Raw genomic sequence first — 27959 nt, 5'->3', positions numbered from 1 at the left:
GTACAAGGGTTGGTGCTGTTCCTGCATTTCTCTTGCAGTTGTCGCGCCATGAAGATCATGTTCGTTGTATCCTGTAGTGGACGGAATCCGCATTGTGACTCCGGGAGGAGCTCTTCAGCCACAGGGACAAGACAGTGGAGGAAGATTCTTGCGATGACTTTCCCAGTGGCCGACAACGGGAAGATTCCTCTGTAGTTGCCACGGTCCCCTTATTTAACGTTACATACCCACTGCACCAGCAGCCTTCTCCTTCGGGTTTTAAGCAAACTGAGTCAATTCGAGAAGGAGATTTTTAAAGTTACGTAGCTTAATCTTAACATGGTCAGAAGGCTCTCCCAAATGACACCTTGGATCTTTTTTCTTTTACTTTTTAAAAATGAGTTCCTGGGATGTGGGTGTCGCTGGCAAGGCCAGCATTTATTGCCCAACCCTAATTGCCTTTGAGAAGGTAGTGATGAGCTGCCTTCTTGAACTGCTGCAGTCACTGTGGTGAAGGTATTCCGATAGTGCTGTTAGGAAGGGAATTCCAGGATTTTAACCCATCATTTAGTCATCTTGCAATGTACATTAAAAAGAAAAACGCCTTTCAAGATGTCTGGATGTCCCAAAGCCCTTTACAGCCAATGACGTACTTTTTGAAGTGTAGTCACGGTTGTAATGCGCACAGCAAGCTCCCCTACAAACAGTAATTTATTAATGACCAGATAATTTTTTTTACCGCTTATGGATATTATAACAAAATGGCATTAGAAGTGGGAGCATATGGGACATGATATTAAGTTAGAGTGTTGGATTTCTGCATACTTAAACTTATTTGTTCCATGGTTGCTCTGAGCTTTGTAAAATCAGCTCATTTAATCCTTTTGAAATGATTGGGGACCTGAAATTGACAGCAGCATGCTCTGGAATACATTATACCTATGCACTCGGTAATTACACCATCAAATGTTATTTAATCGTGATTGCTTTTTATGTTCTGGGATGTTTTATGCTGGAGCACGGGGCATCCAGTGAATTAAAACTCGAGTGCACTCATGCTTTAATTGGCTCTCTGGCCACTACTTCACGATGAAACCCATAAAATTAGAATATCTGCACATAGATCTCCTTCCAGGTCTCAGTTGTTAAATGCACTGCATGTTATTGCACTGATCCAAACAGACCATGAAGGTTTTCGTTTCACTCCGTAATCTGTGTTGGATGAGCCCATCTCAGTCAATGAAGGGAGAACGTTTAGCTAGGTTTCCTGCTCCTCGCCATCCATTGATCCTGCTGGGAAGTCGGTATGTGTGGATTCAAGATTGGACCAGTTGTGATGCTCCTCATTGATGGCACTCATTATCGAAGTTCACGAATTAGAGTTTGGTTATTTGGGTGAGTTACTGCAGGGCTGCAGCTGCATGTTTTCAAGAGACAAGGAGTAAGGCAAGAAATTTGACTGATTTTTAAAAAATTCATATTTCACCCTCCTTTACGCTCAGTTTCGTGTTGAGATGACAGGCAAGTGAACTTTGTTCTGGTATTTGACACTACCGTTTTTAACTTTCCCCTCCGAGATATGAACCAAGCGTGATTTGCCCTCTAAATTTCACTTCCTCTTTGTGAAGTAAGGCCACATTTGGTGATTCCTCTTGATGGCAACAGATTAGATTGAGAGCTTATCCTATGGAAACATTGTGGATGCAAACCAAAGTCCATTGACGGGCACATAGGCCTACCAATACTCAGTACCACCAGGTAGCCCCACAGAACAGGTGCAGAATCCGAAAGGTAGACAGCAAAACAGTGCCCAAATGATACAAGAATCTTAATAAACACAGCTGGAAGAATTGAAAGAGGAAGGAACTTTCTGAGTTTACTTTATTGTGGAATCACTGGGCTGAAATTCCTCCAGTTGATATTTTTACAGAAGAAATCAGTCCATGTACAAAATTGGTTATTGACAGAAGGAATTTCACTTCCACTGTTAGTTGCCTGCAACGACATGCAATCAGAAAAATAGAAACTATAACAGAGTTTATGGCTTTATCAATGAGGTTTGGAAATGGCAAGCGTGAGATTTTTGCCAGTGATGACAGTCTCTGGAAAAGTCTATGAGAGAAAAATGTTCTGTTTCCTGTAAGAGAAAATATGCATAGGCTGCAGAGCCCAATTGAGTGTAGTGGTTACATGATATTGCTGTAATGCAATATGAAGACGACATTCTGGGTCATAAATAAACTGTTTCCAGTGGCGGAAGGGTCGGTAACCAAAGGTCACAGATTTAAAGTCATTGGTAAAAGAATCAGTGGCGGCATGAGGGAAAAAATGTTTACGTAGCAAATTGTTGTGATCTGGAATGCACTGCCTGAAAGAGTGGTGGAAGCAGATTCAGTAATAACTTTCAAAAACAAATTGGATAAATACTTGAAGTGGAAAACATTGCAGGGCTGTGGGGAAAGCGCAGGGGAGTGAGACTAATTGAATAGGTCTTTCAAAGAGCTGCATGGCCGCCTCCTGTGTTGCATCATTCTATGATTCTAAGTAAGAAAAACAGACTTGCATTTATATAGCGCCTTTCACGCATCAGGACGTCCCAAAGTACTTTGCAGCCAATGAAGTACTTTTGAAGCGTAGTCACTGTTGTCATGTAGGAAACACGGCAGCCAATTTGTGCACAGCAAGCTCCCACAACAGCAATATGATCTTGACCAGATAATCCAGATAATCTGTTTTGGTGATGTTGGTTGAAAGATAAATATTGACCAGGATACCGGGGTAACTCCCCTGCTCTTCTTTGAAATAGTGCCATAGGATTTTTTTTACGTCCACTTCAGAGAACAGGCGGTTTATCATCTCATCCGAAAGACAATACAGCATTCATTCAGTACTGCACTGGAGTATCCCTCTGCATTTTTGTGCTCCAGTATCAGAAGTGGCACTTGAACCTACACCCTTCTGACTTCATAGTGAAAGTGCTACCAACTGAGCCATGGCCCACACGACCTAAAGCTCGCTGCTTATTTTATTGAAAGGACCTTGTCATGTAAAATTTGTTATTCCAGTTTTAGTGGGCAAGAATCCATAGTACAAGTTGGCTGCCTCACCCGGATACTATTGGAAGATTTTCTCTGTGCACTCATAAACCTGTTTATAAAGAGTTATAGTTTTGCTACATGCAGTGCATAGAGGAATTATTCCCCGTAAGGGTAAATGATGTGGCAAATGAAAGAAAAAAAACAATGTTGTGGTGCAGTAATTGTTTTTCTGAGGCTGGTGTTGAAGTGCATTGCTAAGTAGGAGCTTTGGCCAATGCTGTACCTCACCTGAGGTCACCTGAGGTTTTGATGCTGGTGCTGGGTGCCAAATGTACAAAAGTGTTCCATTATTCAAGTGACCATCGTGATGGGGGCAAAAATATCACAAAAGAAAATTATTTATCTAAAACAAGCTTATTTTGTTTTAGTTATGTTACTTTAAAGTTTCCCGCGTCCTATTTTGGACTTAATAATACAGTAGGTCTGAATGTTGATTTGGTTGCCATTTCATGGAGCGAAATTGATGGCCTTACCGCTCACTACCGCCGCCATTCCTCTCCGGGTTGCGCCCAGTGCCAGTTTGTACTTGGGCTGGAGCGGGCAGGAGGGGAGAACCGATGGGAACCGCCCGCTAATGTAAGCGTACGGCCAAGTGGCGCAAGTGACCTCCCGCCTGCCGAGATGCCAGATTGTTGCGGGCGGGAGCGGCACCAACAGGAGGAAGGACCGCTGCGAGGGGGGTGGTCTAACCCCTAAGGTAAGTTTTAAAAACTGAACAAAAAGGCTAGTGAACTTTTTAATACTTTTTTTTTCACAGCGACTTACCTTAGTGGGTTCCCCTGAAGGCCTTCCGGGTAATTTTTTTTTCCAATCATTTTTGTTTGAATATCTTCAACCCTCCGTGGGCCTGACTCCATCCTCGGCGGCAAGAACCATTGCGGCCGAGATTGGGAGCTCCTGCCCACTCCCACCTACGTCGCTCATTTGCCGCGGCCCAACTTTAAAATTATTTTTCATCAATTTCCCGCCCAAAATGCCGCCCAGTGTTTCAGCGGCCTTTTGGGCGGCACTTGGGTGGGACTTGGCCTTCACCAAGTTCGGCCCCCCTATGTGGAAGAATCCAAAGTGTTATTTTTTCATATAGTGAATTATTGCTTCATGGCCATTGGTGCAGGGCAATGTTTCAGAATTAATTTTGTAAGTCACCTTCAAAGTTTCATCCAGATACTGAACTATAGGAATAATAGAGCATCTCAGCCATGATAGGGAATGAGGTGTGAAAGACAGCCATAGCTCACTTCTTCCCATGGAGCTCATGAGTTATGGGCTGTTCAAGCTTGAGAAGGAATTGCTGTATCTCACTGTCACAGGTGAGGTTCCCTTTGTTTAATAAACATGGAAAATACACTAGAGGATGTTATGGGGCACTTGCAAAACGGTACAGCTTTAGTGCTTAGGATTATAGCATTTTGGTCTTGCTCACCTACAGCACTGAACCATACCTTTGTGCTAATTTCAGGAAATGAAGCAAAAGTTCTGCCCAGAACAATGCAATGTTGCTTTTGGAACATTAGCCAGAAAGATTTGTTACTATACAGTTTACAAAGGATACATTGAATCCAGGAAATGCTGCAGGATAGCTTTGAGCAGATGCAAAACACAGATAGGTATATATTTCTCATGCAAATTTCTTCATCATCTGCTTTGGAGTAAAACATGACAAGATTTTCAATATTTTATGAAAACTTTTTATTCAAATTTGGCTGCTAACTTTCATTTTATAAAAGTATTCCATTTGCACACTGGTATGAAATACTGTGTAATAACAAGCTGTCAGTAATGGTTAATGAAGTTATAATAATCAAGAAGCCTGCCTGTAACTGCGAGGGGCAACCACATCGCGATGCTATGGGGACGTAGCGAGGATGAGCCTGTTTACAAAGAATGGACATGTGGGTAAATGCACCACCAGCGTGTGGTATTGAGATGTACAGAAAAGTAAGGTCACTAATTCAAATCAAGAACTGGACACTACAGTTAGCCTCAACGTCCCTGATGAGATCAGTTAACTCAGCACTGACCAAGCATCAAACTTCGGCAGGGAAAGTAAAAATCAGCCAAGGTTCTTCATCACTATCCAGGGACCCCTTGCTGGAAAGTGCACATTTGTAGGCACATGATAAGGACTGGATCAGCCTTGGATAGTTGAATAGTCTGCTGACTCTCACTGTCTAGACTCACAAATGAAGAATAGCTACTTGGATGTGATGCTGGATGGCTGCTGACATCTATGGAATTTTACCTCACCATTAGTCAGTGCTTCCAGGGGAGCAAACGAGAGGAGGAAACAAAATAAAATGGTCACTGCTAGTATGGGGGAGAACACTTACGTGCCGACAGCTTGTTGCTTGTTGTTGACATCGGGTTCTGGGCCTAATAACAATTCCATATGAATCTAAGAGGAAAGTTTACGATGGTTGATCTTTTTGTGTGAGCACTTAAAGCAATCCTGCCAGCATTATTTAAAGGCAGGAGTTAACCCAACCATGTTTGACATTGAAAGCAGCAGGTTTAAATGGCAGCTGCTGTTAAATGGAATGACTGTTGATAACTGCAACACCAGGCAACAGTTAAGCCAATTGTGGTGATCTAATGGGTATGTAGTACCGAGGCATTGTTCGTTATAGTCTCTCTTGGGCGGTCCCTCGTATTGAGAGGACTTGCTTCCACACCAAAAAGGGATGAGTTCACAGGTGTTTCAATGAAGAACTTGATATTCCAGGTCGCGAACTATATATTGAAGGGTGGAAGATGCTTGTGCGTGGATTTTTTAAACGTGTGATGACCGTTGCACACCAGCCACCACACTGGCTTGACAGAGCTAGGTCTTGGTCCAGTGGCAAGGACTAACCAAGATGACTGGAGACCAGCTCTGCTGCACGGACCTAGTACGCACACATATCGCAGTGTGGGCTGGCCCGTGCTACCCCTGGGCCCAGGCCTCTCCTGGGTTGGGCCCAGGCCTCTCCTGGGCCCCCATCACGTCGCTCTACAATCTCTCGCCGCTCCTTCGCCCCGACCTCGCTGCTCCTGCTGTACCTGCCCACGCTCCAATCAGCGACTTGGATTTTGGTGACGTCCAATCCAGTCGCCCTCTTGCGAGTCGTCGCCCTCCTGAACGGTCTCACGCTATACCTTGCAGTGGTATGCCGCCACGCTGCTCATGGCTGCCACTTGTCGCTCCTTGCCATGGACAGTGTGGTGGCCCCGACCTGCGTGGGAACATCAGTGGCAGGTCGATATAGTATTCTCGAAGTGAAGATCGTGCCTTTTTGAAATAATGTCAAGTTTACTGGTCAGGACAAAGCTAATTTTCAAGTGTCCTTTGTTCCTCTTGTCATTGTTCAATTTCCGAGTGCCCTATTGTTGTTTAAAAAGGGAGAAAGGGATAGACCGAGTAATTATGGGTCAGTCAACCTAACCTTGTGGTGGGAAAATTATCTGAAAAAATTCTAAGGGACAGGATAAATCTTCATTTGGAAAGACACGGATTAATCAAGGACAGTTAGCATGGATTTGTTAAGGGAAGGTCGTGTCTAGCTAATTTGATTGAATTTTTTGAGGAGGTAACTAGGAGGGTCGATGAGGGTGGTGCATTTGATGTAATCTATATGGATTTTAGCAAGGCTTTTGATAAGGTCCCACATGACAAACTGATCATGAAAGTAAAAGTCCATGGGATCCAGGGCAAAGTGGCAAGTTGGATCCAAAATTGGCTCAGAAGCAGGAAGCAAAGGGTAATGGTTGATGGGTGTTTCTGTGACTGGAAGGCTGTTTCCTGTGGGGTTCCACAGGGCTCAGTACTAGGTCCCTTGCTTTTTGTAGTATATATCAATGATTTGGACTTGAATGTAGGGATATGATTAAGAAGTTTGCAGATGATACAAAAATTGGTGGTATGATTGATAATGTAGACTGCAGGAAGATATCAATGGACTGGACAGGTGGGCAGAACAGTGGCAAATGGAATTCAATCCAGAGAAGTGTGAGGTAATGCATTTGGGGAGGGCTAACAAGGCAAGGGAATACACATTAAATGGTAGGACACTGAGAAGTGTAGAGGAACAAAGGGACCTTGGAGTGCATGTCCACAGACCCCTGAAGGTAGCAGGCCAGGTAGATAAGATGGTTAAGAAGGCAAACGGGATACTTGCCTTTATTAGCCGAGGCTTAGAATATAATATCAGGGAGGTTATGCTTGAACTGTATAAAACACTAGTTAGGCCACAGCTAGAATACTGCGTGCAGTTTTGGTCACCACATTACAGGAAGGATGTGATTGCACTAGAGAAGGTACAGAGGAGATTTATGAGGATGTTATCTGGACTGGAGAATTTTAGCTATGAGGAAAGATTGGATAGGCTGGGTTTGTCTCTTTTAGAACAGAGGAGGCTGAGGGAAGACCTAATTGAGGTGTATAAAATTATGAGGGGCCTAGCTAGCGTGGATAGGAAGGACCTATTCCCCTTAGCAAAGGGGTCAATAGCCATAGATTTAAAAGTAAGTGATAGGAGGTTTAGAGGGGATTTGAGGAGAACTTTTTCACCCAGAAGGTGGTGGGGGTCTGGAACTAACTGCCTGAGTAGAGGCAGAAATCCTCATAGCATTTAAAAAGTATTTGGATGTGCACTTGAAGTGCCATAACCTACAAGGCTACGGACCAAGAGCTGGAAAGTGGGATTAGGCTGGATAACTCTTTGTCGACATGATGGGTCAAATGGCCTCCTTATGTGCTGTAAATTTCGATGATTCTACTATAAACCCGCAAGGCGCTACACATTTACAGTAGTACTTCCATTTTAGCTTACTACACAACAGCTCGTGCGCATAGCTTGGAAGTTGCATTAGAATGGTACTTTGTAGTTTGCAATATTACCATAGTTGTGTTTGAAAACCATTTCCTACAACCAAGTAAAAAGATTCAACGAGTCTGATTAATTATTAGTAAAAATGTTTTCTGCCAATGTTTTTGGATTATTCATCAATAGGAGTGAAAATAAATAAAGCTGCCTCCTCCGCTCCCTGCAGTTCACTCTCGATCATCTGTTTATATAGTCTGTGGATGCGTTATTGTAATCAATTGCTAATTGGATCCATTGATACAACTCAGCTGCTTGAGGCCCTGTAGCCTCCTGCCAGTCCCCTGTGTAATAATTGACATTTTAAAAAAGAATATTCGTACTTTTCAAAGCCTGTACTGTTCAGAAACTATGATTCAACAAATTGTTAATGGCCGAGAAAATACATTGGTCTGTCTGTAGCCATACCATGTGTCCTATGGCAGTGAAAGATTTGACAATCTGATTTTTTTTTTGCTAAGCTTCATTGCCTCTGCTGTTCAGGAGAAGCCTGTACTGTGGTGATGCCAATTGAATGAGAACTGCATATGGTTTTCACTAAACCTTGACGTCAACCAGTAAGTGCATCAGATGGTATTAGATTTCAACTTCACCATTATAGAACAGGGAAAACAGTTCAGGAGAAGTGAGTTTTAAAAATGACTTGCTTCTCTGCAGTCTCCCCATCCCCAGTAATTTGAATGTTTCCCCAGTTTAGGTTCGCTTGAACCATTACTCTCTGAGGGGACAGGAAAGTGACCTGCAGCCAGACCTCGGCCATCACTCACCCTCTGGGCAATAACTGAGCCTCCCCCTGCCACTTGCCCTTAGATAATCTAACTGAAATTGGGAGTTTGAGACAGGAAGAGATGATACTTTGCAGTAGCATCAGAGCGTATTAATCACAGTTCATATGCTGCTTTTTGATTTGGAACACTGGCAACTGTGCACAAATTTGTGAGTATTAAGGCTGTGCAACATTTCTATATTGTAAAATGGAACTTTTTGTCGCTGGTAAACTATTAAACACAATGTGGGAGGTTCAGGTCTATTGTGATCTTTACAATAGGAAGAAAATCTTAAGATTATGTTTGAAGATTTTACTCATTTTTATTTCTTTCATTCCTCCTTTTCCATCGCTTTTCTCCCTCCTCACCTTGCTGAGATGCAGTTCTTTGGCACCAGTCTTTTTCCGGTACCTCTCCCAAGTGGCCATTCCTCATTTGTGAGCCAAGAAAAACAATTTGACCATAAGAGTGCAACAGCAGGAAAGGCACAAGATTCATGCATATGTACTTCCAGCAGGTTTCATTTTTAATGATCAAGTGTCGGAACCCAAGCTGATTTTCTCTTCCATAACTCAGGAACTCTGAGGCCAATTGTAGTACCCTAAGGTCAGCTAACTGCAGAGACACTGCTCTGTACGACACTGCTGGTCACTCCCATAACAAATCAAGCTGTTGGGCAACTCCAGATCGATTTTCCTGACCTTTGGTCCGTTCCGCAATTCCGCAAGTAGCAATTGATATTGTTCATTTTAAATCTGCGATTGATAGCTTTTTGTGAACCAAAGGTATTAAGGGATATGGGGCAAAGGCGGGTATATGGAGTTAGGTTGCAGATCAGCCGTGATCTCATTGAATGGTGGAATAGGCTTGAGGGGCTCAATGGCCTACTCCTGTTCCTATGTTCCGGGAATGCCCATTTTCCCATGCACAAGGATCAAAATAAAGGGACTGCAGTCCTGTTTTCGCTGTGTCTGCATTTCTTTTTCCATTGCTCAGGATTTCCAGGGTTTCCCTGCATGGGTGAAACTCTGCTTGCAATAGGTATAGCCTCCATCGCTCTTGTATAAATGAGGCACAAGGAGATCTTTCTCTTGGAGTTAGGGCTCGAGGTGCCTCACAAAGCAATCATTGGGCCTGTGCAGCAGCCAGAAGACTCGAAGGCTGACAGCCAGGAACATTTCTTCCAATTATTGCCAGCACTCTGCTCTGCTGGAGAGCAGGCCTGTGTTGGGAGTGTCCCCAAGCCGTGTTGTAATATAAGCTTTAGATTTATGACTTTGCGAAATCCTGTAAACTTTAGGAGCTTGATTTTCCTGGTTCCCTTCTGCCCCAGTGCTGAACAACAGCAGCTCATCCACAGTGCACTGTGCCTATCCAGGAATGGCTAACCTGTGCCTTGTTCGATGCAGTGCACTTCAAATCAGCTGCTGCTGTCCAGTACTGGGGCAGAAGGGAACCAGAAAAATCCGCCTCTTAAACTCTAAAGCGTTTAACAATGTCGTAATTGTGAAGCTTGTATTAACCATAGATCTCCACCACCATCTTGAACGTTAAAAGAGCTGCTTTGTTTATACACATCCGTTCCTGCCTTGCTGTCTTGAATTATTAGTGCCGCCTTTTCATCCTCTTCAACAAGATGGCATGCAGTACAGGAGGGGCCTTAAAACCGAGTCAAATGGCCTGTGTGGTAATTGACTTTCATCTCGGGAGGTGGTATTTGTTTTGCAGCAAAGTGGCAGGCAACTGCATTTTTACACTTGTATTGTTGCAGGAAGGCTTTGATTCCATCCCTTAGAGACAGCTTTATTACTCTTCTTCCTCTCAGTAGAGGGATTGCTCTAAGTCCACACACTCACCTAATGGCACTCAGAACCCTTTGTACTTGTTTTGCACAAAACAAAGCAGGAGAAAAGGGCTTTTGTTTGGACCGATTTGTCTAAAGTAGTAAAGAAAAAAAAACTTGTCTAGAAGGGTTAGAAGGTGCAGCCCCACCACGCCTCATCCTTCCAGCTTTCTGGCCCTGAGTTAAAGCAGTATAGCTGTTCTCAGGGGAATCGACCCTGGGATTTTTGGGTGGATTTGTGCAATATCATTAATCACCGACCAGGGAGTCACTTGGCAACTGGCAAAATATTTGTCAGACGTGTAGAAATGGGAAGCGAGTTGAGGGATTGAGCTACCAGATAGGAACATGCTCAGCGAGCAGCATGCATGACGGCAACAAGCTGCAGACTGCTCTGAATGCCTTCACACGACAGGAAAGACGCCTGGGAAGGGGATAATAAGGCAAGGGACAGGAAATCCTTAATGTTGCTGGCAGTCACTGGTAAATATATAACTCTCAACAGAACTTAAAAGATAAAATTAGTTTGGATGTGCAGTGCTGTTAAATGATATCCAGATTTAAGCCTTTGACTTCCAGGAATAGATATTTTAATGCTTTGTATTTTTTAAACAGTTGACTCCCACTGTTGATTAAAATGTTTGAAGTACTTTGTACAAAGCGTTTCGTTAGTAGCACATGTCTCTGCATCAGTGCATCGCTTGCATTAATTAACCCAACTACAGTGAAAAATGGTCATGCTTAAAATGAGAGAGTAAAATTGTAGATGTGTTTTAATAGCTTGTCCCACCAGAACATAGAGTATTCACTGTCAATTGAATAACTGATGACGCTGTCTTTTTGCAGAACTGCTCTGGAGGACAAGTTGCCTTAATCAGTCTAAATTTGTGATCGGAATTATATAATATACTGAAATGTGTGTTTACTATGCAATGGTTCACGAACTGGAAATGTGCACTGCGCCATTGTGTTATATTGTAATGTATTGTGTTATACGATTGTGTTGCACCATGCCTGGATGTTGTGTTGTTCAATCTGGCTGGAGATATGTTTGGTGTCTTATGTTCTGTTCAGCTGTACTGTGTTGAATTGCATTGTGTTGAGCTTTGTTGTGCTGTGTTCTTATGAGTTGCTTTGAGTTGTGTTGTCATGTCTTGTGTCAGTATTGTATTTAATTGAATCATGGTGCATTGTGCTGTGACACGTTACGTTGAGCCTGCTGCACTATGCCTTGCTGATATTGTGGTTGTAGGAGACAGCGCAGCTCTGTGAATATGCTGAAACTTATAGCAATTTGCTACTGGTTTCAGTAGATACTTAAATTACTGCCTTTTTTGGATTTGGTTTGCAAAATTACTGTACTGTGTAACATTATCATTTGAGTTCATGTCGAAGGCAATGTTGCACAATAGAATGATTCTAAGAGTAATAGAAAATGTTCCCCCACTGACGTCTGTATTAACTCACGACTAATGAGCTTGCATCAACTTTGACGTAGCTGTTGTGAAATTATCTGTAATGCTGTAGAAGTGTTATACTGGAATCTTGATTATCCACCGCAATAGAAATTGGCGGATAATCTAAGATCCATTTTATTCCTTAATGTCACCCAGAGTACATTTTATTCAAATCTAAACCGAGAAGATGATGCATAGTCACTATTATAAAAATGTACAGTTAGCCACATTCTGTCAAAGCTTGTGTTTGGGTTAAGCAATGATCATTTTTCTATGGATTTCTTGTTCATAATTTGAGACTAATCGGCTGAGTTCAACAATATTATAGAATCATACAGCACAGAAGGAGGCCATTCAGCCCATTGTGCCTGTGCCAGCTCTTTGAAAGACCTATCAATCCTGTTCTTTCCCCATAGCCCTGCAAATGTTTCCTTTTCAAGTATATATCCACTTCCCTTTCAAAAGTTACTACTGAATCTGCTTCCACCATACTTTCAGGCAGTGCTTGCCAGGGCATAACAACAGCAATTTCTTATGTTTTAGAGGCATTGTTGCCAATATCAGACAGTCTTAAAAGGAGTAAAAACAGAAAATGCTGGAAATACTCAGCAGGTCAGGTCGTATCTGTGGAGCGAGAAACAGAGTTCAACTCGATGACCCTTTGTCAGAACAGCCAATTCTGAGGAACGGTCATTAACCTGAAACATTAACTCTGTTTCTCTCTTCACAGATGCTGCTTGACCTGAAGATTTCCAGCATTCGCAGCTTTTGTATTAGTCTTAAAAGGAGGCTGTTTTTTAATAGCTAGTAACATAATCATGCGTGAAGATAATGAGGGGGATGTGTTCCTCCACCTCATTCTTTTGCCATGAGTTTTCCCTCTTCCCAGAAGGAAAGATAATGGGTGGGATTACTTACTGCTGCTTCCAACTCCCCTTGCTTTCTCAGCCTTGATTCCTGCTCTACCAACCCAGAATCCAGATACGACTCTAGTCCTAACTCCCGCTGCTTTTACAGCCTTGAATCCAGTTGCAGAGGTATGTGGATAGTAGTAAGGCTTACTGTACTGTATACCTACTTCATAGGCACTATTCTTATTCTTTTGCCTGAACTCTCTTGGGTCTCTTCAGAATAATCAACAATTTCAAACACACGGTTTTAATTTGAGAGAGAGCACTCTTCTCTAAAGTGAATGACCTCACCGGCACACTGTTGTGCAGGGAGTAGAGAAGCAGTAGCTTTCACATTCAAACAGACCATCACTTTCATTAAGAATTGACAAAAACTTAGCCAAAGTCAAGAGAAACTTGGCCTGCTCGTCTGACATCGCGTCCTGGATGAGTTGCAGTTTCCTTCAATTAAACATTGGGAAGATCAGCACCATTGTCTTCGGCCCCCCCTCCAGAAACACCATTCCCTCGCCACTGATTCCATCCCCCTCCCTGGCCACTGTCTGGCTGAACCAGACTGTTCATAACCTCAACATCCTGTTTGACTCTGAGGTGAGTTTCCGACCCATAGCCTCACCATCACAAAGGCCACCTATTTCCACCTCGGTACATTGCCCGTCTCTGCCCTGCCTCAAGTCATCTGCTGCCCAAACTCTCATCCATGCTTTTGTTACCTCCAGACTCAGCTATTCCCATGCTGTCCTGGCCGGCCTTCCATCTACCACCTTCCATAAACATGAGCTCATCCGAAACACTGCTCGCTCTATCCTAACCCGCACCAAGTCCCACTCATCCATCACCCCTGTGCTTGCTGTCCTACATTGGCTCCCAGTCCACCAAAGCCTCGATTTCAAAATTCTCCTCTTTGAGGACTCCTTAAAACCTATCTCTCTAACCAAGCTTTTAGTCACATGGCCTAATATCGCCTTTGGCTCGGTGTCAATTTTTGTCTGTTTACACTCCTGTGAAGTGCTTTGGGATGTTTTCCTATGTTCAAGGCACTATATAAATGCAAGTTGTGGTAAGAAATTTGCTTTGAAAGGAACGAGTAAAACTTTTAACATTGTAAACACTGATTAATGAGCATTGAGAAATACATTTATTGTGGTTTAATTTTATTCTAAGCCTTATGCAGCTGAATAAACAGGAATACCATCTGTGAACTCACAAAGACTAATTGTAGGATTATACATAATGATTTTTTTTTCTTATCAGCTTTCCCTACATGTTTTTACCTCCCTCCCCACCCCCAATCATGAAAGCAGTGACTCTTTGCTGCGGTACAGTTCCTCAGGCACTGGGCACTCTCCAGTACCTTGTCCAAGTGGCTGTTATTCATGTGTAGGCCTCAATAGTGAGTATTTGCAGGCTATTTAACCACTGCAGTATTAAGGTCAAGCTCGATCTTGTCCTCCGCCAAAGCCCATACACATGTGGTTCCCATATTTAACAATTAAATATGGGAAGATTCGCTGATTTTCCCCTCTCGAACCCTATAATGGAATATTGAAGGCCATTTTAGCACCGAGGCTAAGACAGGGTTGCCAACCTTCCACGATTATCCTGGAGTCTCTCGGAATCAAAGGTTAATCTCCAGGACACTGCTGCGAGCAACCCAGGAGAAAAATCATAGGGGCAGCAAAAGAAATATGTTTTTTTTAACTTTTCTTGAACACTTTTGTTTATTAGTTATAAAATTATTATAGGTGAGAGAAAAAGGCTGTTTGACAGTCAAGAATCATGCAGTTGGGTAAAAAAGAGTCTCTGCTTTTCAATTGGCCGTGGGATGGCAGTGCGCTGAGAGGCTGGACATGTCGGGCGGCCAATGATAGTAGAGTGGGGGCGGAGAGGTAGGAGGTCATGTAATGAAACCACCTAGATTACGTCCAAACAGAATTGGCGACCCTAGGCTGGATCAAGCTACGGATTGAGTGAGAGAACTGCATTTTCTGTTCGGCTCAGCCATTTATTGGATGAACTCTCTGAATCACTGCGGGGGCGGGGGGGGAGTACTTCAATTATTTTCATGGAATTAACTTATAGACTGTAATTCCTGCTCTCTAACAGAGAGTACAGTCTTTGCTCGAGTAGGTGTTTGCGGTTGCGTGATTTCTGGAGTTCCTCTTCCACATTTGGCTCCAGTCCAGACAGGAACTTGGCTTTAGGAAGTGGAAACACTTTACAGTTTACAACTAAGGTGGATAGGAGCAGAACAGCACAGCATTCTGTGCAGCAGTTTCTTAATTTGCTCTAAAGACTTGGGGCTAAGTTCTGTAACAGTGATTCCGCTAATAAATGAGTGTTACTTCCATGGTTAGCGGCATGGATCCAGTTAATTTGTCATGCAAGCTGTGTTCTGCATTTTGATCTCCACTTTTTGTTGTGGTCTTTTGCACTTTCTTGTTCTCGTGTCAACTGTGGCTCAGTGGGCAGTACACTTGCCTCTGAGTCAGAAGATTGTAGGTTCAAGTCCCACTCTAGGGATTTGAGCACAAAAATCTAGGCTGACACTCCAGTGCAATACTGAGGGAGTGCTGCACTGTCAGAGGTGCCGTCTTTCGGATGAGACGTTAAACCGAGGCCCTGTCTGCCCTCTCAAGTGGACGTAAAAGATCCTATGGCACTATTTCGAAGAAGAGCAGGGGAGTTATCCCTGGTGTCTTGGCCAATATTTATCCCTCAATTACCATAACAAAATACAGATTATCTGGTCATTATCACATTGCTGTTTGTGGGATCTTATTGTGCGCAAGTTGGCTGTCGCGTTTTCCACATTACTAACAGTGACTACACTCCAAAAGTACTTCATTGGCTGTAAATTGCTTTGAGACGTTTGATGGTCATGAAAGGCGCTATATAAATGCAATTCTTTTCTTGTTGTATTTACACTGCATAGGATTATGCATGTAACAAAAACATGCAGTTTTGTGTTTTTGAATATTGGAATTTATTACTTAGCCTTTCACTAAGTTGGAGGAAATGAAAAGTGTGAAATACAAGTTGCATAGAATTTGTCTCTCACTGTGGGTGACTACTGAAAAGATACTTCCCTACCATTCTGCTTCTTCTGCATGGCTTCTTGCTTCATGAGATTAAACCTGGTGAATGGTCCAATTGACTACCAAACTCCGATAGTTGGTGGGTAGTGTTTCAGCACAAGTGCCACATTTGCTCAGCACACTGGAGCACCATCAAGCAGTGTCCTGCAGTAGTACAACGCTAACTTCTGACTTCACTTCTGAGTTCCTGATCTTGGCTGCACTCTTATGAGGAGATGCCGAGTATGCACTTGGTGGCTGTTCAGTGTGTGGAGGGAAAATTGAACTAAGATCACGCAGGGCCATTCACAGGACCGAGACAGGGAGGAATGGTTTGAGACACCGAAGATCAAAAATATTTAGAGTAAAAAAAGCTTCTAAAGCCTAACATTTGGAACATTTATATTTGAGAATGCTATTTATGACCAGAGCATCTTGCATATGCCATCAATCACACTCTTATCAACGTAGGAATGATTATTAGTAAAAGCTAAAGAGAAATTGCCACTCTCGACATCTCTAAAACGAAAAGACAGGGTAACATTTCAGGTATCAGCCCTTCATCAAAAATGTTACCCCGTCTTTTCTCTTTACTGCTGTAAATAATCCTTTGTTTTTCCTCCATTTTCTATTTTTATTTGTACTGCCTTTGTTGCTTTTATCACGTGCCCTCACATGATCTTCCTTAACATTGGAAGGTGGCAGAATACACTTTGCTTGCAGTGAGATAGGCTTTAATTGCTAAACTAAATTTATTGAAAGTAAACAAGTGAGCAATAACTGATGCACTGTCGATTTTACAATAGTTATTAAACCTACCGAAATCAAGTAAGTAGAAAATAGTCACACAATTCATAACAGTGTTATGTTTTTTTATTAACTTCTGCATTAGGAATTCTGCATTAGGATGGAGAATGAAACAGTAATTTCAGAGACCATGGTCCAGAACTTAAAGAAGGGTAACTTTGAAGGTATGAGGCGAGAATTGGCTAGGATAGATTGGCGAATGATACTTAGGGGGTTGACTGTGGATGGGCAATGGCAGACATTTAGAGACCGCATGGATGAAGTACAACAATTGTACATTCCTGTCTGGCGTAAAAATAAAAAGGGGAAGGTGGCTCAACCGTGGCTATCTAGGGAAATCAGGGATAGTATTAAAGCCAAGGAAGTGGCATACAAATTGGCCAGAAATAGCAGCGAACCTGGGGACTGGGAGAAATTTAGAACTCAGCAGAGGAGGACAAAGGGTTTGATTAGGACAGGGAAAATGGAGTACGAGAAGAAGCTTGCAGGGAACATTAAGGCGGATTGCAAAAGTTTCTATAGGTATGTAAAGAGAAAAAGGTTGGTGAAGACAAACGTAGGTCCCCTGCAGTCAGAATCAGGGGAAGTCATAACGGGGAACAAAGAAATGGCGGATCAATTGAACAAGTACTTTGGTTCGGTATTCACTAAGGAGGATACAAACAACCTTCCGGATATAAAAGGGGTCAGAGGGTCTAGTAAGGAAGAGGAACTGAGGGAAATCTTTATTAGTCGGGAAATTGTGTTGGGGAAATTGATGGGATTGAAGGCAGATAAATCCCCAGGGCCTGATGGCCTGCATCCTAGAGTACTTAAGGAGGTGGCCTTGGAAATAGCGGATGCATTGACAGTCATTTTCCAACATTCCATTGACTCTGGATCAGTTCCTATGGAGTGGAGGGTAGCCAATGTAACCCCACTTTTTAAAAAAGGAGGGAGAGAGAAAACAGGGAATTATAGACCGGTCAGCCTGACCTCAGTAGTGGGTAAAATGATGGAATCAATTATTAAGGATGTCATAGCAGTGCATCTGGAAAATGGTGACATGATAGGTCCAAGTCAGCATGGATTTGTGAAAGGGAAATCATGCTTGACAAATCTTCTGGAATTTTTTGAGGATGTTTCCAGTAAAGTGGACAAAGGAGAACCAGTTGATGTGGTATATTTGGACTTTCAGAAGGCTTTCGACAAGGTCCCACACAAGAGATTAATGTGCAAAGTTAAAGCACATGGGATTGGGGGTAGTGTGCTGACGTGGATTGAGAACTGGTTGTCAGACAGGAAGCAAAGAGTGGAGTAAACGGGTACTTTTCAGAATGGCAGGCAGTGACTAGTGGAGTGCCGCAAGGTTCTGTGCTGGGGCCCCAGCTGTTTACATTGTACATTAATGATTTAGACGAGGGGATTAAATGCAGTATCTCCAAATTTGCGGATGATACTAAGTTGGGTGGCAGTGTGAGCTGCGAGGAGGATGCTATTAGGCTGCAGAGTGACTTGGATAGGTTAGGTGAGTGGGCAAATGCATGGCAGATGAAGTATAATGTGGATAAATGTGAGGTTATCCACTTTGGTGGTAAAAACAGAGAGACAGACTATTATCTGAATGGTGACAGATTAGGAAAAGGGAAGGTGCAACGAGACCTGGGTGTCATGGTACATCAGTCATTGAAGGTTGGCATGCAGGTACAGCAGGCGGTTAAGAAAGCAAATGGCATGTTGGCCTTCATAGCGAGGGGATTTGAATACAGGGGCAGGGAGGTGTTGCTACAGTTGTACAGGGCCTTGGTGAGGCCACACCTGGAGTATTGTGTACAGTTTTGGTCTCCTAACTTGAGGAAGGACATTCTTGCTATTGAGGGAGTGCAGCGAAGGTTCACCAGACTGATTCCCGGGATGGCGGGACTGACCTATCAAGAAAGATTGGATCAATTGGGCTTGTATTCACTGGACTTCAGAAGAATGAGAGGGGACCTCATAGAAACGTTTAAAATTCTGACGGGTTTAGACAGGTTAGATGCAGAAAGAATGTTCCCAATGTTGGGGAAGTCCAGAACCAGGGGTCACAGTCTGAGGATAAGGGGTAAGCCATTTAGGACCGAGATGAGGAGAAACTTCTTCACCCAGAGAGTGGTGAACCTGTGGAATTCTCTACCACAGAAAGTAGTTGAGGCCAATTCACTAAATATATTCAAAAGGGAGTTAGATGAAGTCCTTACTACTCGGGGGATCAAGGGTTATGGCGAGAAAGCAGGTAGGGGGTACTGAAGTTTCATGTTCAGCCATGAACTCATTGAATGGCGGTGCAGGCTAGAAGGGCTGAATGGCCTGCTCCTGCACCTATTTTCTATGTTTCTATGTTTCTATGTCCATGGAAGCTCTCTGGCTGGGCTCTCTCTTTTCAAAGGCTTCAGATGAACTCGTCAATTTGAAACCGACAAGCAACTTGACACCAAACAAATTTAAATATCTCTTTACGCTTTCTTTTTTTGTGTGTCAGTCATGGCTCAGATGGTTTAGAGTTCTGATGTCATTGTAAACCCAGATTTTTGTAGATCTTAGAATCTTCTGTAGGAGTGCTCTAATCTTTGTCCATTAAAAGTTTTCTGCATCTATATGCTTGTGTCGTGATGCAACCCTGCACATCAATATCAAGATCTTGGCTCCAAAATCCAGATCAACGCATTGTTTATTATGCAACCAGTGGCTAGTATTTCAGCCCTGTGCAAAGCACTCTGGAAATGGCAATCTCTTACTCCTTGAGCTGGACCAGTGAAGAATTTTTAATTATGTTTGACATATTAATGGATTTTTAAAACCTTTCTGCACAAATTGTTGGCTGAAAATACATTTTGCTCTGTTGTTTCAAGCGTTTCCTTTTCTGGCCTACTGTAGGCTTCACAGTTGCTGACACTGGCACACATCCACCAATGGACATCAGCCTGCTACGGGCATATGGGAAAAGTATCAGCAGATTGCAATACAAATTGGAGATAATGACGCACAAAGTCTTGAGTGTCACTCTCTTGGGATATGTTCATTGAGTTAAAAGTGCTTAATTTTATGTTCCTTCAGCCCATGTTGGTTTTGTCTAAACATCATCAGGGTACATTTGGCCCAGTCTCTCAAAGCCTAGCATTTATTCGTAATCAATTGGATGTCTCGTGTCGTCTTTCAGTATCCTGAGGCTGAATCATGTCACCAATTCATTTTATTAGTGCTAAGATGCCATTATTACAATACAATGTTCTGGAGGTTTTCAGGCGTTGTTGATGAGTGATGGTCTTAATAATGATTTTTTATTAAAGAGATGAGTGATGTGATGTTAACAAAAAATTCTGAATGAATATGCTTTTAATTAGCTTACAGATGTATTTAATCAAGCCGGTGTTTGACTGCAGAATAGTATATTGGAGGTGTCTGAGGATGTGTCTGTCTTGTGTCCCCTACAAGTTGCTTCCTGTTCGACAGTTGGGAATGAGCAATTCCAAGATCTCTGGTGAGATATAGCACTCAGCTCAGCATACTTTCTCATGTGATCAAACAGATAGAGAGAGGCCTGGTAATACTTTCAACAACTTTTCATGATACAATGCAAAGGAGTCATTATCAAAAATGTTATCTGCGTCTCACATTATTCCGTATAAAAACTTATTAGTGATTATGTTTTGTCCTAGTTTTCTATTTTGAATCCCAAGTTAAGTTTATTTGCGACCTTCCCGAGTTAAGTTTATTTGCAACCTTCCCTTGGTTGAACAGGCCCTTGGTCAGATTTTTCTTAGGATTTGAATCACTGTCGGAGATGCTTTTTATACTGAGCCAGTGACGTTTCCCCGGCAGTGGTAGTTTTGTCGAAATCTGCATTAGAACTCGAGGTTGAAAACATTTAAGTGTCAGGACCAAGCACTCATCCATAGCAGAGTGAAAGAGTGCCTAATAATCCATTTACTTATATTGGTGCTGTTTTAGTTAGGATTCTGGCATCTCTGAGACAGCTATGGGCAGTTACAGTCCCATATCCCAGCAGTCTCAAATCTAGGTTTACATGGAACTGTGAGTCTGCCATCGGGAAAAGAGAGTTGGATTTAGTACAGTAGTGTAAATGCTGGGAGGCATGTAATCAAAACTGAAAACAGCATTTGGCCTCAAACATTGCCAATGAAAAAACGTCTTTGGAGATAACTCTGTAAAATAAACAGAGCAACAGAGATACTAAAACACTTTGGGAGAGAGTTTTGCTGGGCGCTTCACAGCAACACAGAGGTCATGTCTGCCATTTTTGGCCTCTCAACATGGCAGTGGGTGGGGGGGGTCTGACCTTTCAGTTCACCCATATTGACCACAAGTGTGCTTTCAGCATTGCTGCGGATCCGGTATGAATGTTCTCAACACCAGATCAGGTCCCAGCTAGGCCCTACCTAAAACTAGGCCTGATCCTGTAGTTTCTAATCCTGTGTATGAATTTAGTATGTGAACGTTTAAAAATATATTTAAATATAATAAACAAAGGCTAACTGACATGAATACATTGAATCACATCTGCAAGAGCAGCATTGCTTTCAGCAGTGTTTTTGCCTCTCCTTAACTAGTGTTACACTAGGCTGATTCAGATTGCCAGCCCCATAATTTGTGTCTCTTACTGCAATGCTGAAATGAGCAATTTGGCTGGCTCCAGGGAAATGTAGTCCAGTCATGGCCTAGTGTACTTTGACAAGCGCAGACATTGCCAACGAGATTCAACACCGCCTCCATTGTGCCAGTGCAGCCTTCGGCTGCCTGAGGAAACGAATGTTTGAAGACCGGTCCCTAAAATCTGCCACCAAGTTCATGGTCCACAGAGCTGTAATAATATCCGCCCTCCTGTATGGCTCAGAGACATGGACCATGTACAATAGATAGCTCAAGTCGCTGGAGAAATACCACCAACAGTGTCTCCGCAAGATCCTACAAATTCCCTGGGAGGTCTGACGCACCAACGTTGGCGTCCTCGACCAGGCCAACATCCTCAGGATTGAAGCACTGACCATACTTGATCAGCTCCGCTGGGCAGTCCACATTGTTTGCATGCCAGACACGAGACTCTCAAAGCAAGCGCTCTACTCTGAACTGCTTCACGGCAAACGAGCCAAAGATAGGCAAGGACACCCTCAAAGCCTCCTTGATAAAGTGCAACATCCCCACTGACACCTAGGAGTCCCTGGCCAAAGACCGCCCTAAGTGGAGGAAGTGCATCCGGGAGGGCGTTGAGCACCTCGAGTCTCATCGCCGAGAGCATGCAGAAACCAAGCGCAGGCAGTGAAAAGAGCAAACCTGTCCCACCCACCCTTTCCCTCAACGATTATTTGTCCCACTTGCGACAGGGACTGTGGTTCTCATATTGGACTGTTCAGCCACCGACTCATTTTTAGAGTGGAAGCAAGTCATCTTAGATTCCGAGGGACTGCCTATGATGATGATGAGTGTACTTTGTCATTTGAACATTGATATAGTTGCAAGGCACATTGCAGCACCTTCTCTGAGTAATCCCGATCGCTGTTTTCTGTACATTATGTTCTTGCGTTTCAAATGTAGTGTTGAATTCACTGCACTAGCTGCATACATTCATTGCCTACTTTGTAGTGTAATTGCAAATTCGATGCAGCCCTGAATACAAACTCACATTTAGTATCTGATTCAGCACAAATACTAACAAAGTAGGACATTTCACCAATTTTGTGCTCCCGATGGGAAACTGCTTTCAACAGGAATGTGAGTTGGAGATAAAGCGACAATGGTGCAGCATCAATTCTCTAATCTTTTCATGCTACACATGCGGCTCCTGCTAGCAATTGATGTGCACATGTCCCAGAAATTGATGTGCGCATGTATGATGTGCAATGCCACAGGGTCTTCAACTTTTTTCAACAGAACTCCAGAAGCAATTGTATGTGAAACAGAGTGGGCCAAAATTTCCTGGGCCACAATCTCATTGCTGACACTAGGTTTGCAACTGCTGGCACTCTCAAGCTCTGACCTCGCTGCAGTATTTGGGGTTGGGGGAAGGGCAACTGCCACTTCAGACACATCTTCAGTACCTGCGTGTCCCAAGATGCCGGGAAATCCAGCCTCTGGCTGCTCGGTGATGGAACCGCTGGAAGCACAGGAACATTAGCCCCACGCGACCCACTTTGTAATGATAGAATGATACAGCACAGAAAGAGGCCATTCGGCCCACCGTGCCTGTGTCGGCTCTTTGGAGAGCCATCCAACTAGTCCCACTCCCCCACTCTTTCCCCATAGCCCTGTAATTTTCTTTTGTTTCAAGTATTTATCCAAATCCCTTTTGGGAGGTATTTTTGAATCTGCTTCCACCTCTGTTTCAGACAGTGCATTCTGGATCATAACAACTTAAAAAAAAATGTTTCCTCATGTCACCTCTGGTTCTTTTGCCAATCTCCATAAATCTATATCCACTGGTTACTTCTACCATTGGAAACAGTTTCTCCTTATTTACTGTATCAAAACCATTCATGATTTTGAACACCTTCGTCAAATCTCCATTTAGTCTTCTCTGCTCTAAGGAGAACAACCTCAGCTTCTCCAGTCTGCCCTCATAACTGGAGACCTTCACCCCAGGTACCATTCTAGTAAATCTCTTCTGTACCCTCTCTAAGGCCTTAACATCCTTCCTAAAGTGTTATGGGGCAGTGTTAATTAAAAACAAATTGTCTGGTGGAAAGCTTTGGAATTCCAAGCAGGTTTCCTGGCCTGGAAACACACTCACCCCCAAAGGGCCCACCTCCACATTTCAGGAGGTTGGTATGCCTCTACTCACTCCCTGTACTTGACTCCGAAGCTAAGCTGGATCTATGTGAGGCCTGAGTGCGTGGCATTTCTTCAGTCGATGGCATTTTTGGGACAGGCAGAGGTCACACCCACCTTGCAAACTTCATCCATATCTTGGCGAAGTTTGTGGCTGTTCCAGCAGGCCCATCTGAAGTTAAAGCAGCACTTCACCAGAGTAGCTGAGGAATCTTAGCCCATGTGTGTTTAATAATAAATATTATCTGAGGTACAAGACAGGCACTTCTCTTTTTTTTCCCGTTCCTTACTCAAGCTGCTTTATATCTAACTTCCTCTGCTCTTCCTTAGGGAGGAGCCCCAGCTCCACCTACCGACAGCTCCGCCCCATAGAATTATTACACATGGCATCACAGTGCACATATAAACTAGTCCATCTGCTATCAGACCCGTCTTAATCCTGCAGCCAGAAGACACCTTCCAGTAAGTAGACTTGGCTGAAGGAGAGAGCTTGCACATACTGGCCGGAATCTTCCCAGCCCTGTGTGTGCGGGTTTGACAACAGGTCAGGATCCCACTCTGAACCCGCTTCTGTGTGAGTTTCTCAGCTGTAAGGTCGACGTTCGGATAGCAGACCTGACAGCAAGTGGCGGGACAGGTAATTAACATCATTAAAAGGTACTTAAATGCTAGTTAAGAGGCTTAAAAACAGGCACTTGCAACTTTACCAACCTTTTGACAGCTTTGCCGTCCCTCGGGTTTCAACCCAGGTAAGTGGAGTCGGATTCTCAGTGACTCTTTTACTTTGGCTAGTTGATTGCTGCAGAAGTGGTATAAAAGCTATCATTTCACAGCTGTTCACTTTCCAATGTCAGAAGCTGAAACCTTCAGGTTTTGGAAAGGATTTGTGAGCTGTATGCACTTTGGAAGTGTTTGCAGTGAACTGTCTATTCACTGTCACCTCCTTGGAGCAACCTCTCTCACCATTGACAGGGGCTTCAGTCATCTCAACCTCACCTGCCATCGATTCCAGCAGCATCGGTGCACTTGCAAAAATCTCACCTTAGTCGTTAGAATCGCACCACGATCCGCCCCAACACCAACATCACTAAACACACCAGCATCACCACCAACAACACCAACCTTCTCTGCAATCATCTGATGCTGCTCAGTACACAGGGCATCAGCACCCGCCCACATTGCTGCCCGGGAGGCCAGTGATGGCCTCACCATGGCCACATTTACTTCACTTCATGCTGTACACCCTGACTGCCACATGATGCGCCAGGTTGGCACCACCCCAAACCAGCTCCATAAAGCATCCCTGCAATGTCTAACCCATCCCTTTCACACTCACCACCATTGCAGGGGGTACCCTTATGTCTCACCATTCACTACAACTCACTCAGCAACTTCCAAAGGTGCTCACAAATCTGTTCAAGAACGCAAAGTCCTGAAAATAAAGGTTTCAATGTTTGATAAGATATCAACATTAACTATACCTGAACATTGATTAAAGGACCCAAGTGTCTACCCTTGCATGTTGTTGGTTGGTATGATTGGACAAGGATGAGTGTGAGGGGTGTCTAGTGAAATGGGGAACTGATAATGTAGATAGAGAGAGAGGGATGGGTGGAGGTGCAAGGTAAGTTGGTGAATAAGGATGTGCAGGGGTAGAGTAGGGAAGGCAGAGTGATGGGGATATGATGAGTGGCACAGCAGGATGAGGTTGAATGTGGCTTTGCAGTAACGTTCCATGATCTACTGAGATCATTGAAAGGTTTACCCCACTGCAGCTAGCTCCTCCAATATGCAATCAGGCTGCATCGGAAGGGAAGAGAACCTCCCTGCTTTCTGTGACTCCCTCCATAAGCATCTGGAGGGAGTCATGGGAGAGCCTGGGTGCAGCCGTGCCCCTTTGTGCAGTGTTTGTCAGTGTTTACAGCAGCTCAGTGCTGCAAAAGACTGACAGAAGAACTGTCAAACAAAATGGTCTGTTTAAGAAAACCGGCTGATGACGCATCATCAAGTGATGTCATCAGACCGGCTTCCTTTTAATTGGCCGGGAAACCCGCAGGGCGGGCTTAACAAGCCCCAGCTTGAAGGGAGAGGGCGGGCTGCACTTCGAAGCGGGTTTCCATCCCTGGACCAATGCCGCTTGCATCGAACTCGCCCCTGTTGGCGAAATCCTGGCCACTGGATGCAGTTTTGTTTTTAATCAAAAATTTGGAATGATCATGTGCATGCACACAGTAATCCTCAGATTTAGAGCAAAGCAGAGCAGCAGCTCTGAGGCACAAGCAAAACTGTCAGTCTAAAGGAGGTGGCATTTTGATTTGCACTTCATTCACATCAACACCTGAGTCCTTCGCAAATATAACATCAACATCAAGGGCAATGAAATTCAACCTTGCCAGTCAACACATGCAAGAAGTCAATTGCAACACTTCACTACAAATGTGTGTCAGTTGTAACTCGAATATGGTTAGTTGAGTTGTTTACATCATTTTCAGTGGCTACCTATTGATTTCCTTTTCCTTTCTGTACTCTGTTGTGATCGATTTGAGGCATGAGAAAGATTCTCTGTTGGTTGGATGGAGGCTCAGCAAGTGTCAAGGTTCTGGTTGTCACTTTGCCTTGAGGTGGAGTTCATCCTGACCAGTGCAGGCTGAATTGAGGAGCCCAACCTTCTCCAATGTTCTTAATAGAATTGTTAGAAGTTAAGTCCTGAGACTTAACCCTTTATCCGAAAAGAATAACAAGCTTCTAATGGAAGTTTCTTTGGGCTCAATTTTCCCCAGTATTTGCGCCGGTTTTTTTGGAGCAGGCTGCTTTTTCTGGCCTAACTTAAAAATCCCCAGTTTCCCCAATCAATTTGCACCAGTGTAACTCAGTTATGAATTTTTAAAGTCAGTTTTTTTTCAGCCAAAGGGGGCGTAACCAGCCACCTACGCCACTTCTGACCATTTCGGGAAGTTTGGCCAGCTGAGAGTTACTCCAGTTCTGATTAGACCAGCGTATGTGGCCTGTCCTGAAAAACCTTCCCTCGAGTTAAGGAAATCGGCGCAGGTAAGGAAAGCAGCATTGCAGATGCCATGGCACACTGAAATAATTGAAAAACACATAGCAGCAACTTACCTCCAAACCCACCCAAAGGCTGTCCAGTTCCATTCTCAGTCCCCGGTTCACACACACAACCTGGTCCCATGAGAGAGTCGGTCCCCGATTCACACACACAGGAAGGCTGTCCGGTTCCATTCTCAGGAGAGAGAGAGAGAGAGACGTGCAGATCAAGGCCCCCGCCTCGGGTTAGGCCACGCCAAAATGAAGATCCAACGGGGAAACTGACAACACTTTTTTTTGATGTACTTGGGCCACAAAAAATTGGGCGTAACTCCAAGTACGCCAAAAAAATGCTTTGGGGAAAATTGAACCCTTTGAAGGGGAGGGGAATATCGTGAAATGTTACAAACAAGCAGAAAGTTTAAACTCCTGCTGATGAAGCTGGAGCTGTATCCCAAATTATGCCACTGTTTATGCTCTATGACACATATTAAAGTCTGGAAAGGATCCGAATTTTTACTCTTCACGTGGTCCTAAACTATGAAGCTCCCATCCTAAACCTTTTCGTCACTCTACCTCTCCTCCTTTAAGACGCTCCTTAAAACCTACCTCCCTGTCCTAATATCTTCTTATGGCTTGGTGTTAAATTTTGTCGGATAACGCTCCTGTGAAAGTGCTATATAAATGCAAGTTGTTACTTGCAGATGGATTTGCCATATATGGCAGTAGAGTAGGTCACTTTAGACTGTGAAATACAAAATGAAAAGTACAATCATAGAATCATAGAAATTTACAGCACGGAAGGAGGCCATTTCGGCCCATTGTGTCTGCGCCGGCCGACAAAGAGCTATCCAGCCTAATTTCACTTTCCAGCTCTTGGTCCGTAGCCCTGTAGGTTACGGCACTTCAAGTGCACATCCAAGTGCTTTTTAAATGTGGTGAGGGTTTCTGCCTCTACCACCCTTTCAGGCAGTGAGTTCCAGACCCCCAACACCCACTGGGTGAAAAAATTTCCCCTCAAATCCCCTCTAAACCTCATACCAATTACTTTAAATCTATGCCCCCTGGTTGTTGACCCCTCTGCCAAAGGAAATAGGTCCTTCCTATCCACTCTATCCAGGCCCCTCATAATTGTATCCACCTCAATAAGGTCTCACCTCAGCCTCCTCTATTCCAAAGAAAATGACCCCAGCCTATCCAATCTTCCTCATAGCTAAAATTCTCCAGTCCAGGCAACATCCCCGTAAATCTCCTCTGTACCCTCTCTAATGCAATCACATTTTTCCTGTAATGTGGTGACCAGAGGTGCACGCAGTACTCT

The 27959-nt window shown here is 43.7% G+C and overlaps 1 protein-coding gene across 17 annotated transcripts in view; it reads left to right on the top strand.

Annotated features, from left to right (window-relative positions):
- Positions 1-27959, top strand: part of raraa (retinoic acid receptor, alpha a) — a 634542-nt gene that overhangs the window by 338938 nt on the left and 267645 nt on the right. The window contains exon 1 of one of the 17 annotated variants that reach the window (XM_070864273.1): positions 4634-4684. The exons of 15 other annotated variants lie outside the window; for them this stretch is intronic. The gene's annotated coding sequence lies outside the window, so the exon portion shown is untranslated. Of the gene's footprint in view, positions 1-4633; positions 4685-10967; positions 11030-27959 lie in introns of those variants that run through there. One more of the 17 variants, XM_070864271.1, reaches the window with a different exon arrangement.

The sequence above is a fragment of the Pristiophorus japonicus genome, chromosome 21 (genome assembly GCF_044704955.1).
Source record: "Pristiophorus japonicus isolate sPriJap1 chromosome 21, sPriJap1.hap1, whole genome shotgun sequence".
In the NCBI taxonomy this organism is placed as follows: Eukaryota; Metazoa; Chordata; class Chondrichthyes; family Pristiophoridae; genus Pristiophorus; species Pristiophorus japonicus.
This window is presented reverse-complemented; position numbering and strand designations above follow the sequence as displayed.